The 13467-nt window shown below is 41.9% G+C and overlaps 1 protein-coding gene across 14 annotated transcripts in view; it reads left to right on the plus strand.

Annotated features, from left to right (window-relative positions):
- APBB2 (amyloid beta precursor protein binding family B member 2) overlaps positions 1-13467 on the plus strand; it is a 168745-nt gene that overhangs the window by 18562 nt on the left and 136716 nt on the right. Inside the window, exon 1 of one of the 14 annotated variants that reach the window (XM_058837865.1) lies at positions 11996-12014. The exons of 11 other annotated variants lie outside the window; for them this stretch is intronic. The gene's annotated coding sequence lies outside the window, so the exon portion shown is untranslated. Of the gene's footprint in view, positions 1-11995; positions 12015-12440; positions 12470-13467 lie in introns of those variants that run through there. 2 more of the 14 variants (XM_058837868.1, XM_058837864.1) reach the window with 2 other exon arrangements.

A 13467-nucleotide genomic window follows, 5' to 3' on the forward strand; every position in this document is an offset into this window, starting at 1 on the left:
GCTTCATTAAGGGCCATACAATTGACAGCTACTCAGCATCTTGATCCCTGTGTGTGCAAGGTGAGCCAAGGCCTCCATCACACGTGCTGCAAAGGCTAGCTTGGTTGTATCCCTACATCTAAACATCCTTTGCACATTTCAGGGTGTCCTCTGCTTCTAAAATAATGATTTCTGTATCTCTGCTCAATCTGGTGTGGATGTTTACCTCCCCCTTGCCCCCAAGAGCCTCTAGTCTAAACCTGATTTATTCAAGTCCTCTAACTTTGTACTTAAGTGGTATGAACAATTTTATACAGGCTCTGAGAAGTTGTGAACTTCTGTCACAGTTTGTACTCAGCACACTTTTTCCTTTAGAAGAAGATAAATGTGAAGAGCATGAATTAGAGTTCAGAAATTCTCCCCCTGCTGGGCTCAGTGTGAGAGGGGAACCCAAAATCTGGAGCAAAAGCTGTTTTTATGGCAGCAGAAATAATTTTTAATTGAGACTTGCTATTCAGATGTCGCTTTTATGTTTCCTATTTCAGTCTTGAAAGAGGTCTGTTTTATATGATGAAATAAATTACTTTTTAATAAGCATATAACTAGTATCTTCCAAAACTCTGTAATTTAGGCACTTATGTGAATAATAGCACATGATGTATAATAGTATGTTGCCTTCAATTTTCCAAACTCTAATAGAGAGGGCAATGATGCACAAATATATAACTTCATTAGGTCTTTATATTTAGTACTTTGCAGCCCACTTTATGCAGATATCCTTATTTGTATTGCAGTGCAATTGAATCACTGGCATAATCTTCTGAGCAGTTAGACTGCCCAATTATGATTGCAGTGAGTCTGCAGAAATTAATGAATACAACAACTTCTCTAGGTTTTAATTTTCTTTACATTGAAAAGTGTGCTGAAAGGAAAAGTTGGGGAAAATAATCTGGTTTTAACTTACTGGGTTAGCATATGGCTTCAGTCTGAAAGGAAGCATTGGCTCAGCATCTGCAGAAGACAGCTGCCTCATGGGTCTGAGATGCTGGGCTCTGACATCTTCATGCAAGGATGTTAGTGATTCCAGTCCCCTCCACTTTACCTGCAGAGTTGCTGTGGAAGGGGGTCTTTCACTCCAGTGTAGTGGAGAGAGCACATTTCTACACTGTTTCTGGAGAGTACTAACAAGGCTCCTCAGTGGGGTATATTTGGTTTGGGGTCCTTAAGCACCTTGAGTCTTTGCAGTGGGTGGAATTTCAGGAAAGTCAAAATGTTCTTATTTTAAGTGCTTTTTTCCCCACCTTTTTGGTTGGTTTTCTTTTTCTTTTGCCTTCCCTCCTTCTAGAGTGCTGCCCACAGTGAAATGTGGTATGCAGTGATGTATACTTCGCCATAGAAGTCACCTATATTTTCCCATTGGTGTCCTGCTTGTGTTTGCATCACTTTGCTTTTTGCGGAAACAGCCTTTCATTATAGCTGAAGCATAGATTTTGTGCTCAGGCTGTACATGACACTTCCTTATCTTTCTTTTGCAAGTGCTTGTTCTTTGTTTCAGACTATGTAAAGGTCCAGACACCAGAATGACATCCTGAAAATACCAAAAGGCCTCTGGCTATTCTAGAAGAATTGAAATTGAATTCCTATTTTCGTCAGGACATCATTAATCATAGGCTTATGTGATGAGCAACTCCACTGTATGTTTGAGGACAGATAGCTGTTGAGAACAGCTCTTGATATATTCAAGTCTTTATTTTGCTTTGATCCTAAGTGGTCACCGTCAATGTGAAGGTGAAGTTCATAGGTCTTTTTCTACAAGCTGTTACCTGAAGTGATTGGTCTTCCAGAGAGTAAAATCTACCAGAGCCCAAAGGTGAATGTAGAGCAGAGCAGCAAGCAGTGAAATGTGCTTTTTATGACTGGAGTTGATGAGTTTGAAGAGGGAACGGTGGAGGATTTCAGCTGCATCTCCTTTGGTGATGGCAGTCATATCTCCCAACCTGGCACACTTGTTAAGTGTTGGTATTTCACTCAGCTGTGGGAGCAGGTAAGAAAAAAGGAAGGAAATTACAAGCTACATGTCTGTTAGTATTTTACAGTGATTGTGTGCATACAGTTCCATCACTGGCATGGCACTTCTGTAGCTGTGTTACTGAATATTCCATCCCGCACTGGGATTTATCAAAGCACAGTTTGGTGGGGAGTTGGGCCATAACTTTTGAGGTTTTCTCCAAGTATGGAGAGTTTTTCCTCATGTATGAGGACTTAATCTCATGATATTGATATCAGGAAAGTGAGAGAATCTGCCCCTCATCTTTTTTTGGGTAGAGATGATGTCTTGGCCTTCAATAGGGAGAGAAAGTGAATGGTCTTGTGCAGACTAGAATGAGTTACTTTTCCTGGGACCATATCTTGGGACAGAGGGACTTTTAAAAGAAGACCCAGAGAAGATAGTGTTTGGATGAGGTAGAAGAGGTTACCCACTGGAGGAGCTAACATCCTGGAAAACAATGACTTGGACTACAAGTTACCTTCCTAGAATAGAAAGGAAGATGTTGTAACAAATCTTCATGGTCTCCAGGGACCACTTAATTAATTTTGAACACCAAAAAATGTAGTCATAGTTTTTTGGCTTACAGAATGGCAGAAAAAGGCATAAAACCTTTTTTTTTTTTCAGCTGGAAAGAAATTCATCTGAGCTTATTTTGAAGGCAGTGAGATAATTTAATCCTACTAACATTAATTTATCTAAGCTTCAAGCTAGGACATTTTTTCTCCGAGAAAACAGATCTTTGCTCATGCTAAATATATGCTTCCTGAGGTGAATGGGTTGGAAAGTCTTCAGCAGCACAGGCACTACTAAGAAGATCATTAAGAAATGTGTATGTTCCCAGATGCTGAGCATGCAATTTCTGAGTCAATTTAAACTTTTAACTGCACAATTTATGAAGAGGGTTCTAGCGTGTGTATTATGTGTGGAACAGCAAGAGGAGTAGGGGAGCTCTGTGGATGGATGTCTGACATATCTCCAGATGGAAAATGCACCCAAGTGTCATTTTAGTCAATATTCTAGAACTATGGGACAGATAGGTCTAAGAGCAGAAAGCATTCAAAGGAGAGCTATTTTTCCTTGAGAAGTAGACATCTCTGCCAGCTCTGCAGAAGTTAAGCATTTCTCTGAGTTACCCTTGTGTACTGTTCATGTGGAGCTGTCCTTCCCGCTTGCGTGAGGATCAGTGTGCAGGGCCTTATAGTTTTCTATATAGTTGTGTATCTTGTATTTTTTTGTCTCTTGGCTCTGTTTGGTTAGCGCTCCTTTGTTTTCCCAAACAGGCTGGCTTTGTATGGGTGGCAGCCAGGAAGGGCAGAGAGGACATTATAGGGCAGGTAGAATCATGGAGTCATTGGATGTTTTGGATTGGATTGGAAGGGATCTTTAAAGATCGTCTGATCCAAAAACCCCACTGCCATGGGCAGGGACATGTTATTTTTTGCTAGACCAGGTTGCTCAAAACCTCATCCAACCAGACCTTGAACATTTATTTGCAGGGATGGGGTATCCACAGCTTCTCTGGGCAATATGTTCTAGTGCTTCATCACCCTCATCATAAAAATACTTTGCTTGTGTCCAGTCTAAATCTACTCTTTCTCACTTCAAAATCTGTTCCAGTTTCAGCAGAAATGCTGCTCCTGTGTAGGGCTCCTTTTGTCTGGTACCAGAGCCAGACCCACTGTGGAATGAGCTCTATCTGTGCCAGACAGATAGAATGGTGCTGTTTGAGACTGGATGTTGTCAGGGTGGATCAGACACTGTGTCCGTCTATTTTCAATACCTTGTCCATGAGGTTCACTGCTGTATGTTTCCAGAGGAAAAAGTAGATGCATCTCTGGGTTTTATGGGTGTCTCTCCCACTGTTGTTTTATTATGGTCTGTAACAGTTAGAGGTAGACCTATACCTTTAAGGTTGTTGATGAATGAGTCTTAGTAATAACCCTGGCATAGATGCAACAATTCTCCCAATCCTGATACCCACATAAAATGTTCCATACTTGACTTCCATGACTTCCTGCCAGAATTAGTTTTGATATTTATATACTCACACACTCTTTTGCACATGCAAGCAGAAACTGCTGGGCTTCCTTTTCCAAATGGTTTTCTGTCTTATCATACTTGGATTTATTTCAGCAGATTTGGATTGTTCAGGAAGACAGTGTATTTTGAGGGTTTTTCCATTCCCAGAGCCAGATTGTTACCTCTTTATGAAAAAGGTAACCTTGTCTGGTTTAGCAGCACCATTTGAAGTGACTAGCACAGCATGTTATAGTAAAGGAATCTGCACTAGTGTCCTCTAGAAGACATTAATTAGGCTAACATTACTCTTCATCTCAGTTCCATTTACATAAAGCTGTGGAATTTGAGGTTCTGCTTTTTAAACCATGAATGCATCTTGAACCTTTTGCTCAGCTGTTTCAAGTCCCTTTCTAGATGTTATAATTAATGGTGTAGTTAAAAATCCTGTGAGGTTTTATAGCTAGCTTAAAAGCTTGCATTTAGTGCACATTTGTTAATACTCAGATCTGTTGGTGTTATATTTCTTGTCCGTTCATGTCACTTATTTCTCTCTGCAGACTGCTCATGGTCCTGTCAGATACTGCTTTACATCAGAAACTGTCATTTTCTGAGGCTCTACCTTTTATCTCTCTCTGCTGCAGCCTTCCTTTCAGTTCATTGCATTGTGAGATACTTCAAAAAGATGAGGATGTGGGAGATAGGATGCCACTCTTTGCTCTTGTGCACACTGAACCCTTGTACTGACCCTTGCAATTGGTCTCCCAGCTGGGGTTTGGTATGTTTGCATCTCACCACCTGCCCATGATCTGGTTATCTTGGCAAACCCATGCTGCCTGGGGAGGTGCATGTGGCAGTCCTTGCTTCCTCCTTGGCTGGGTGGGCAATGCAAAGCACACTTCATTCAAAATGCATCAGGAATTACTGACTGACAAACCTGCTCTCAAACACCAGCGTGCCTGTTGTGGTTGACCATGTTACTTTGGAGAAGTTCAGGTTTGTGTGGCAGCTACTAGTGGTATCTACAGAGCAGTCTGAGTTCTTTTTGCACTAAATTAATTTTGTAAAACACATCCACATTGATACTACTATGCATAGTGCACTAGTTCAAAGAATGAAGGGCACTTCAGGTGGATAAAGTAGTCTTGCCTGGATAACTACAGCTATTTAAGAATTAGGAAGAAAAAAATTATTTTGGCTGAAATTATTTGAAGTGTTTTCTTCTTTCACCAGTAAATATCATTTGCTTTAGAGGCATTAAAAACTTGGGTCTTGTCTAGCTGTTCTTGTTCTTTCCCCCCTCCTTATTTAGCTTTATGCCAAGAAACATATCCTCTCTAATGACTCAAGCATGAGAACTCTATTTTCTTTTATTTTTTTTTAGTCTACATTTTATGTACACATGTACATCCTGTTAACTTTTAAATAGCAACTGTTTGGAATTAAAGCTAAGTAGTAATGATGAAACTGTGCTTGAATCCATGGTGTAAAAACTTAGAGTAGTTCAGATTTGTGGGGAGGGGGTCCCACATGTAGTGAGATGAATGGGCAGCTGGCAGATGCTCTTGGTTGCTCTGAACTGTGTGAGGAGGGGGCTCAGCTCAGGTTTCCAGCTGACTTCCATTACCTCCCATCCAAAACTGATTGTTGTGTCTTAACTGTTTCTAAGTACATGACCGGAAAAGCGTAAGATTTGAAATACAGCTTTCCAAGTATTTCTGTGTAGTAGTCAAAACTTTTCAGGATTTTTGAAGGGATAGTTCAGTATTAATTTTTAATGGCCCACAATGTCTTATTTTAACTCAAAAGGCATAGTCCCTGTCCTGAGGAACTAAGGCTGTATCACTTTATTAAATAAAACATCACAACAGAGTCCTTGTGTTTGGTGAGCTTGATGGTGCTTAGAGTTCAATTTGATAACAGCACCCATTCATGTGTTGCTTTGATTTGGCTGCGCATGAAACTTGATTTTCAGAGATTCATATCTGTTCTCTGTTCATATGTTAAAAGAAATATTGAGGTAGCTTCCAGCAATTAAACTAAACTGACCACCTTTCCTGTGAAACTTCCAGAACTTCCGGCTTCTGTTCTGGCTTAAAATTTATGGTGTTAAAATAAACACCCTTTCTTCTGTCATTTCCACAGCCGATTTTAGCCAGAATGTGAAAGCAAGGAAACATTGTAACTAACAAATTAACATTTAAAGAAATCATCACAATAATTTAGATTTCTAATGAAAAGTCAGAGCTTCAGGTTTCTGGTACAAAAAAAGGTGCCTTTATGCCGGCTTATACTTCAAATATTAAGATCTTGATGCATACATATATAGATAGAGAGAGGAAAACATGAGTGTAGGGGAAAAAAAAGCTAAATAAAGACAAGTTTTTGGTAAAAATTACATAACTTGAGGAAAAATTGGAAGATTGGACCAGATAATAGAGCGTGTATTAGTTTGGGGTAGTGTGAATGCTGTCTTGGTGTTCCTCATGCAAGCGTAACTGCTGAGATCAAATTATGTTTTCAAATTGCGTTTGAGCATTAGTCAATAATTCTATACACATAGGTCAAATATTTTCCATTTCTTAATTGGTTTCTGTATATAGTGTGCTGATGGTAGCCATTATCATAAAATCATTTAGGTTGGAAGCAGACCTATCATCTAGTCCAGCTGTTAACTTAGCACTGCCAAGTCCACCCCCAAGCCCTATTTCTAAGAGCCACATCTATATGTCTTTTAAATGCCTCCAGGGACAGTGGTTCCATCACTTCCCTGGGCAGCCTGTAATGTTTGACAATCCTTTTAGTGAAGAAATTTTTTCCAGTATCCAATATATATCTTGCTGGCACAATGTGAGGTGGCTGCCTCATGTCAAATGACTTGTTATCTGGGAGAAGAGCCTAACCTTTACCTGGCTGCAACCTCCTTTCAACCTTGGCTCTCTTGTAGAGAGTGAAAAAACCCCCGTGAACCTCCTTTTCTCCAGATTAAACAACCACAGCTCCCTCAGCCGGTCCATCTAAGACATGTGCTCTAGACTCTGCTAGCTTTGTTGCTCTTGTCTGGACATGCTCCAGCATCTCATACAGTTTCTCCTGTAATGAAGGGCCCAAAACTGAACACAGTTCTGGATTTGTGGCCTCACCAGTGCTGAGGACAGGACAATGACTGCCCTACTTCTGTTGTTTCTGATGTGTTTCTAGCCACACTGTTTCTGATACAAGCCACTGTATCAGGATACCACCAGCCTTCTTGGCCACCTGGGCACACACTGGCTTGTGATCAGCTGGCTGTTGACCAGGACCCCCAGGGCCTCTTCCCCTGGGCCATGTTTCAGCCACTCTGCCCCCAGCCTGTTGTGCTGCAGGGGGTTGTTGTGATCCAGGTGTTGGACCCAGCATTTGGCCTTGTTGAACTTCATCCAGTTGGCCTTGGGCCATTGATCCAGCCTGTCCAGATCCTTCTGTGAAAGCCTTTGTGTCCTCCAGTAGATCAATACACCCACCCAACTTGTGTCATATGCAGACTGTCTGCAAATGCATTTCATCTACTTGTCCAGATCATTGACAAGAATATTAAACAGAGCTGGTTCTGAGCTCTGGGTGCCACCACTTGTGACTGGCTGTCAGCTGGATGTAACTCATCACTACTCCCTGGGGCTGGCCATCCAGCCAGTTTTCTACCTAAAGAACAGTGCACCCATCCAAGCAATGATCAGCCAGTTTCTCTAGGAGAATGCTGTGGAAAATGGTATTAAAAACTTTACTAAAATGCAGGCAGACAGCATCCACTTCCAGCATCTCTCTGAGCACACAGCTTTTAATCTTATGGTAGGATGTTTCTACCAAATTGTCGCCAACATGCAGCAAAAGCCAGGGAAGGTAAGAAAATGAAACCCAAGTTTTAACATCAGTGAAGGAGTAAGAAAAGGGTTAAAACAGTGAAATGGTTGTTAGTATTTGATATGCAAATTAACATAATTCCTCAAGCAGGTTTTATTTGTTGAGTTTAAAGCTTGGAAGCAAGGTGACTTTAGATGGTGGTGTTTGTGATAAGATACAAATGCAATAATGCAGACAAACTTGCTGTCTTGTTCAGCCAAGCGTTGTTGGGATTTTTTTTTGGTAGTGAATAATATCATTCCCCCCCACCTTCTGCACTTGGTTGTTGTAGAAGGATTATCTGCATTGCACATAAATGTGCTGTGGCTATGGAGGAGATCTGAGCTGGTTTCATGCCATCTGGCACAGGACCAGAAGCAATGTGCCTGAGCTTGGGCAGCAGGGTGCAGCCTTGGCAGTTTGGGCTGGTGCCATCTCAGGGATGCATCTTTGTGCTTTAGGATCAGCATTGCTGATATTCCTAGTTTACTCCTGTACACTTACATTACTCTTGGTTTTACATCTACAAGATTGTATTTTTAAAAAAAAGCTTTATAGATTAAAGAAAAATAGTCATCACTTGCAACAGCAGTCACCCATCCAGGCATTTTGTCCTTTGCATCTTGACTTTGTAATGTGCATAAAGTTAACACTTGGACTGTACTCTAATTTTTTTATAACACTATATCTGAAAGTCTTTTAAGCCTTATTGTTTTATAAATTGGCTTTGGGTTTCTGCAGGGGAAATAATGCTTATATATTCATCAAATTTAAGGGATTAAGATGAGGAAGAAGTTAAATGATGGGAATAATGTGTTTGAATTGCAGGAACACAAACATGGTTGCATGAAAGATGTTAGGAAACAATCTGTTCTCTGTTAGACTTTTAGAGATCTTCAGTGAAAAAGAGGACCTTTGTGTTTTTACACACCCTCAGGAATGCACTCTGGAAGGTGGGGTACCTCTGAATGCTTTTAACAGCCTAATCGGTGCATAAACAAAACCACCCCATAGGCTGCTTTCTTAGTTGAAGGACTGTGCTTGTGTGGTATGCATTTCTGGCTAGATTCAAGTAGAGGTTTTTGAAGGCCTTTTGCATTTTTTGTGGTAAGCCTCTGAACAAAATATTTGGAGAGCACACCCCTATGGTGTTCCTAGGTCTTCTTGTTTGTCAATGATCTGTTTGAAATCTGTGTTTAGAAGAAACGTACTTGACTACCTTTTCAAGTGCACCTTTGACTTATTTCTAAGCTCTGCATATTTAATATAAGGAAAATACTACTGCAATATGCTCTTAAGGTGCTGTATGACAGCATAAACTGGTAGTTTTGGCAATGATGCCTTTGTAGTGAAACTTCAAGTGTTAGATTGCAGTGTTAGTGGCATGGGTTGCTGTGTAATCGGACTTTTTTATTAGAAGCAACTGGATGTGTTCATAATTTCTGTGGAAAATAAGCAGTCTGTTCTCTTGGGGGTATTTTCTTGACTGACTGTCTGACTTAACTTTCCTAAATTCATCTCTTATTTGATAACAGAAAATAATACCTGACTGTTTGGGTTTGTGCTGAGAAAAAAGGAAGAAAGTCTCTCTCTTTACCTTTGTGCCTTGGGGTGGCCGGGCACCTCAGGCTTGTGCAGTGTGCTGAGCATCTCCTCAGCTGTGTGTGCTTCCCTGCCATTGCTGCATTTCCCAACTAGCCCTCTCCTAGCAATGGGTTAGGTTTAGGGTGTGCTCTTTTGGGTAGGGTCACACAGAGGGTGATTCACCTTATCTGTTAGTGGGAAGGATGCTAATGCTTTGGAGGATTCCTGTCATTCCTGTGATGGAAATTGGTCTGTGTATTTTGAATGCACATTCAAATGATGAATTGTCTCATCAACAAAGCATTGGTGTTTATAACAAAACAAAGGTGTGAGATCCCACTGTGCAGTCCAAAGTATTCTTGATTCATGTCCTTGGGACTGTTCTTGCTGAAGTAGGGTATCAGCATCTAGAAGCAACTGTTTCCTTTACTGTGTGATGGCTGCTGGTGGCTTATGTGTTTTGGATTAAGGTATAAATAGGCATATGAGGATTATATCTATATATCTTCCCTTAAAAAACCAAAAAAACTTCTGGGTGCCTCTTTCAGTTCTTGATCTACCTGCTACTCCTGCTGTTTCTGAGCTCCAGCAGGGACAGTCTGGGTCATCAAACATGGGATAAATACAGACGGTCCTCTCATGCTGTGTTTTGTGAGGATGCAGTAGCAAAGGTCAGGGAGTCAGGTTGGGAATCACTCTGTAAGTACAAAAAGGAATCAGCTGGCTGCAGTGACTATCCCTCCCTAGATCTTAGTCATCATGCAGCATGGTGGTGACGCCAGGAGGTGTGTTCCTAAGCTAGGGTAACCAAGCAAAGGAGTAGTTGAGTGCAGGGGGATGCTTCAGAGTGGCTTTTCTGGAGAGAATTTGCTAAGTATGCTACCTAAATGGTGAATTTGTTTTTTTAAAATGTGACATTGAGTTTCCACTGTGCCCTGGTGTGTCCTGGGGTGCATCAGGCACAGCATCACCAGCCAGGAAAAGGAGAGGATTGTCCCACTCTGTTCTGCACTGGTGCAGTCCCACCTCGAGTGCTGTGTTGGTTGTCACAGCGTAAAAATATAAAGCTATTAGAGAGAGTCCAAAGAAGGGCCATGAAGATAGTGAAGTGTCTAAAGGAGAAGCCATGTGACGACCAGCTGAGGTCACCTGGGTTGCTCTTGGAGGAGACTGAGGTCTACAGCTTCCTCACATGGGAGAGCAGAGGAACAGGTGCTGAAGTCTTTCCTCTGGTGACAAGAAATAGGGCCTGAGGGAATGGCATCAAGCTGCACCAGGGGATGTTTGGATGGGCTATTAGGAGAAGATTCTTCACCCGGAGGGTGGCTGGGCACTGGAACAGGCTCCCCAGGAAAGTGGTCGCACCACCAAGCCTGTCAGAGTTCAAGAAATGTTTGGACAATATTCTCAGACACATGGTGTGATTATTGGGGCTGTCCTGTGCAGGGCCAGGAGTTGGACTTTGATGATCCTTATGGGTCTCTTCCAACTCAGGATATTCTATGATTATGTGACTTACATGTGCAAGCACTGAGTGAGGAAATATTTGAGACATTTGCAGTGTGCTTTGCAGAACACAGTAGGAAGTACTTCAGCAAAGCTCTTGCTAAGAAGTTTCTAAGGAGAGATTTGCTGTGAAGAGTGGTTTTTAGGAGGCTTGGTGTGGAGGTGCTGAGATGAATATGCTGCAGTTTTTGTTGGCAAGGAGCCTGCCTCTGGCTGACACATCTTTTGGTAGGCACTTGTGACTTCTCTCTTTTTATAATGGTTAGTTGGGTTAAATAGGACTATGAGGAAGATGAAGTATTTTGTATTCCTTCAGTGATGTTGAAATTAATTTGATTTATTAGATCAAGGGAGGGATATAAGCCACAGGTAGAAAATGTATTCCTGTTCTTATGTATCTAACAAGCTCTTGTTTTTAAAATTTATTACCCTGTGTAATGTTATGCTTTACTAGTCTGGAGTAATTTTAGCAAAACTGAGTGCTCATTCACTGGCTTCTGCATGCCAGTGAAACTTTGGTGCTTTGAAAGTAGTTTCTGTTCCACAGAACTTCTGTTCACTTTAGTTTTTTTGACTATGGCCGCCTGTTGCTGTTCCATGCTCTTGCCATAAAGTGGTATGTTAAAACAGGCTGCCTTTGTTTGTGCCCAGGCACCACCGTTTTGGGGGGCGGGAGAAGCTGGCGAGAGGGATCAAGTGGCTGGTGCTTACAGGCCCCTGGGGGAGCCAGGCAAAATGATGCTCATTCATGGGGCTCCAGCAGTAAAGTGTACCTTCCCCAGTGCTTCCCTGCTGTTTTATTTTGGCTCTGCAAGTTGCCCAAGCTGCAAAGAGTGCCAGGCTCTCAGTGCTTTAGGATATTTTGGGTAGTTGGAGCGCTTCTGCCATTTTTTTCCATGCTTTCCAGGCAGCAAGGAGGGCATGGAGGTCCTGTGGTGTGGCCCTGCTGACAGTGTCCCATTGCAAGCATTGCTGAATGCAGAATGACCCTGGGCTGATGGTAGGTGTCTTTTGTCTTGTGCTAAGCAGGTTTGGCTTTTGAGACTGGATGATCCGCATTGGTGCCCCAGGTAGGTGCAGCATGATTGCCTTGGCTGTCATCTGCTGCTGCCTGGTCATCTGTCTGATTTCTGAGCAGTGGGAAGGGAATGTGGTAGTGGAGGGCTCCTGCTGGGCTGCGTTCAGTGATTGCTTTCCTCTAGGCAGTTTTGGGCTGTCTCGTGACTAAACCCTCAGTGCGCTTGCCAGAATGCTGTAGTTCTCAAAGTCCCGTGCAGTTTCACTTGGGAATTGTGCATCTATGATAAAAGTCACAGCTGATGGGGACAGGATTTCCTCTTTCCTTGGCAAAAATAGCCTTTGTCTAGGGAGGAGTAACAATTCCCAAAAACTTAACTCAATGCACTGGGCAAAAATGGGCTTGCTGGGGAGCGCTTGCTCGTGAGCTTCCAGAAGGTAGGAGTGTGGTACCATCTCTGACAAGCAAAATGCTTGGAAGAGAGTGGCCAGATGTGGAATGTGGGAGAGGAATATTCCATAAAAACAATTTGTCATTGCCAGTGGATTAATTTCTCCAAGGGTTTTGGAATTTAGTCTTGGATATTTGGAGCTAAAGGCTAACTCACTAGTGTCTGGGGCTGGCATCCTCTTCAGAAATTAAGACTAACAAAAGGAAGGAAGTGAATGAATACATACAATTCTGATTTTAAAATGGTCATACCTTGTATTTTGACAGGTAGATTTTTTTTTTTTCCCCTGCTTTGCAGTTCCCCCTCAAAAGAAATAAATAACACTCATTTTGAGTTCTGATTATTTACAAAACAGAGCAATTATGTTCTTCTTCCTGATGTTTTATTATCCCAAAATGTAAGTAGGAAGGCTTGGTGGGAAAACCCATAACCAGGCAGTGTGGGTGAGGGAGCTGGTGCTACTCATGCTGGCCTTGTAGCGTTTACAGCAGGCACAATTTTGCTGTTGGACCAGCCTGGCTATAGTCTGTTCTGGAGGTGTAGGGTGACTGTGGGCTGCAGTACATTGTCTGACCTGCTTTTCAAATTGGAATCCTTCCTGCCGTGTTAACAGTACCCCTGCAGCAGGTAGTGGGTCTCACAATGTACATGGGCCCTGACTCCTTATGTGACGGAGTACATATTGCCCATTTACTCTTCAATGGTTGCATTTTGACAGATACAGTGATGTAATAATAGAAATACATTTGTGACAAGTTTTGCCTGGTGGGTAATGCATACCAGACTGGTTTTGTTACTAAGTTACTTTAAAAAGGATAGCTTAAATGAATGATTTGTTTGTTGCTGCATTAAAGAAGAACTCCATCTCAAGTTAATTATTAAAGACTCAGCTCTATTTGAGTCCATAAGATGTTTGCTCATTCCTTTTTCCTTCTTGAAAAAAAGGTTGTAGTAGTTCTGCTAGCTTGGACTATGGGGAATGAA

This window comes from Poecile atricapillus, chromosome 4 (assembly GCF_030490865.1).
Source record: "Poecile atricapillus isolate bPoeAtr1 chromosome 4, bPoeAtr1.hap1, whole genome shotgun sequence".
Taxonomy (NCBI): domain Eukaryota; kingdom Metazoa; phylum Chordata; class Aves; order Passeriformes; family Paridae; genus Poecile; species Poecile atricapillus.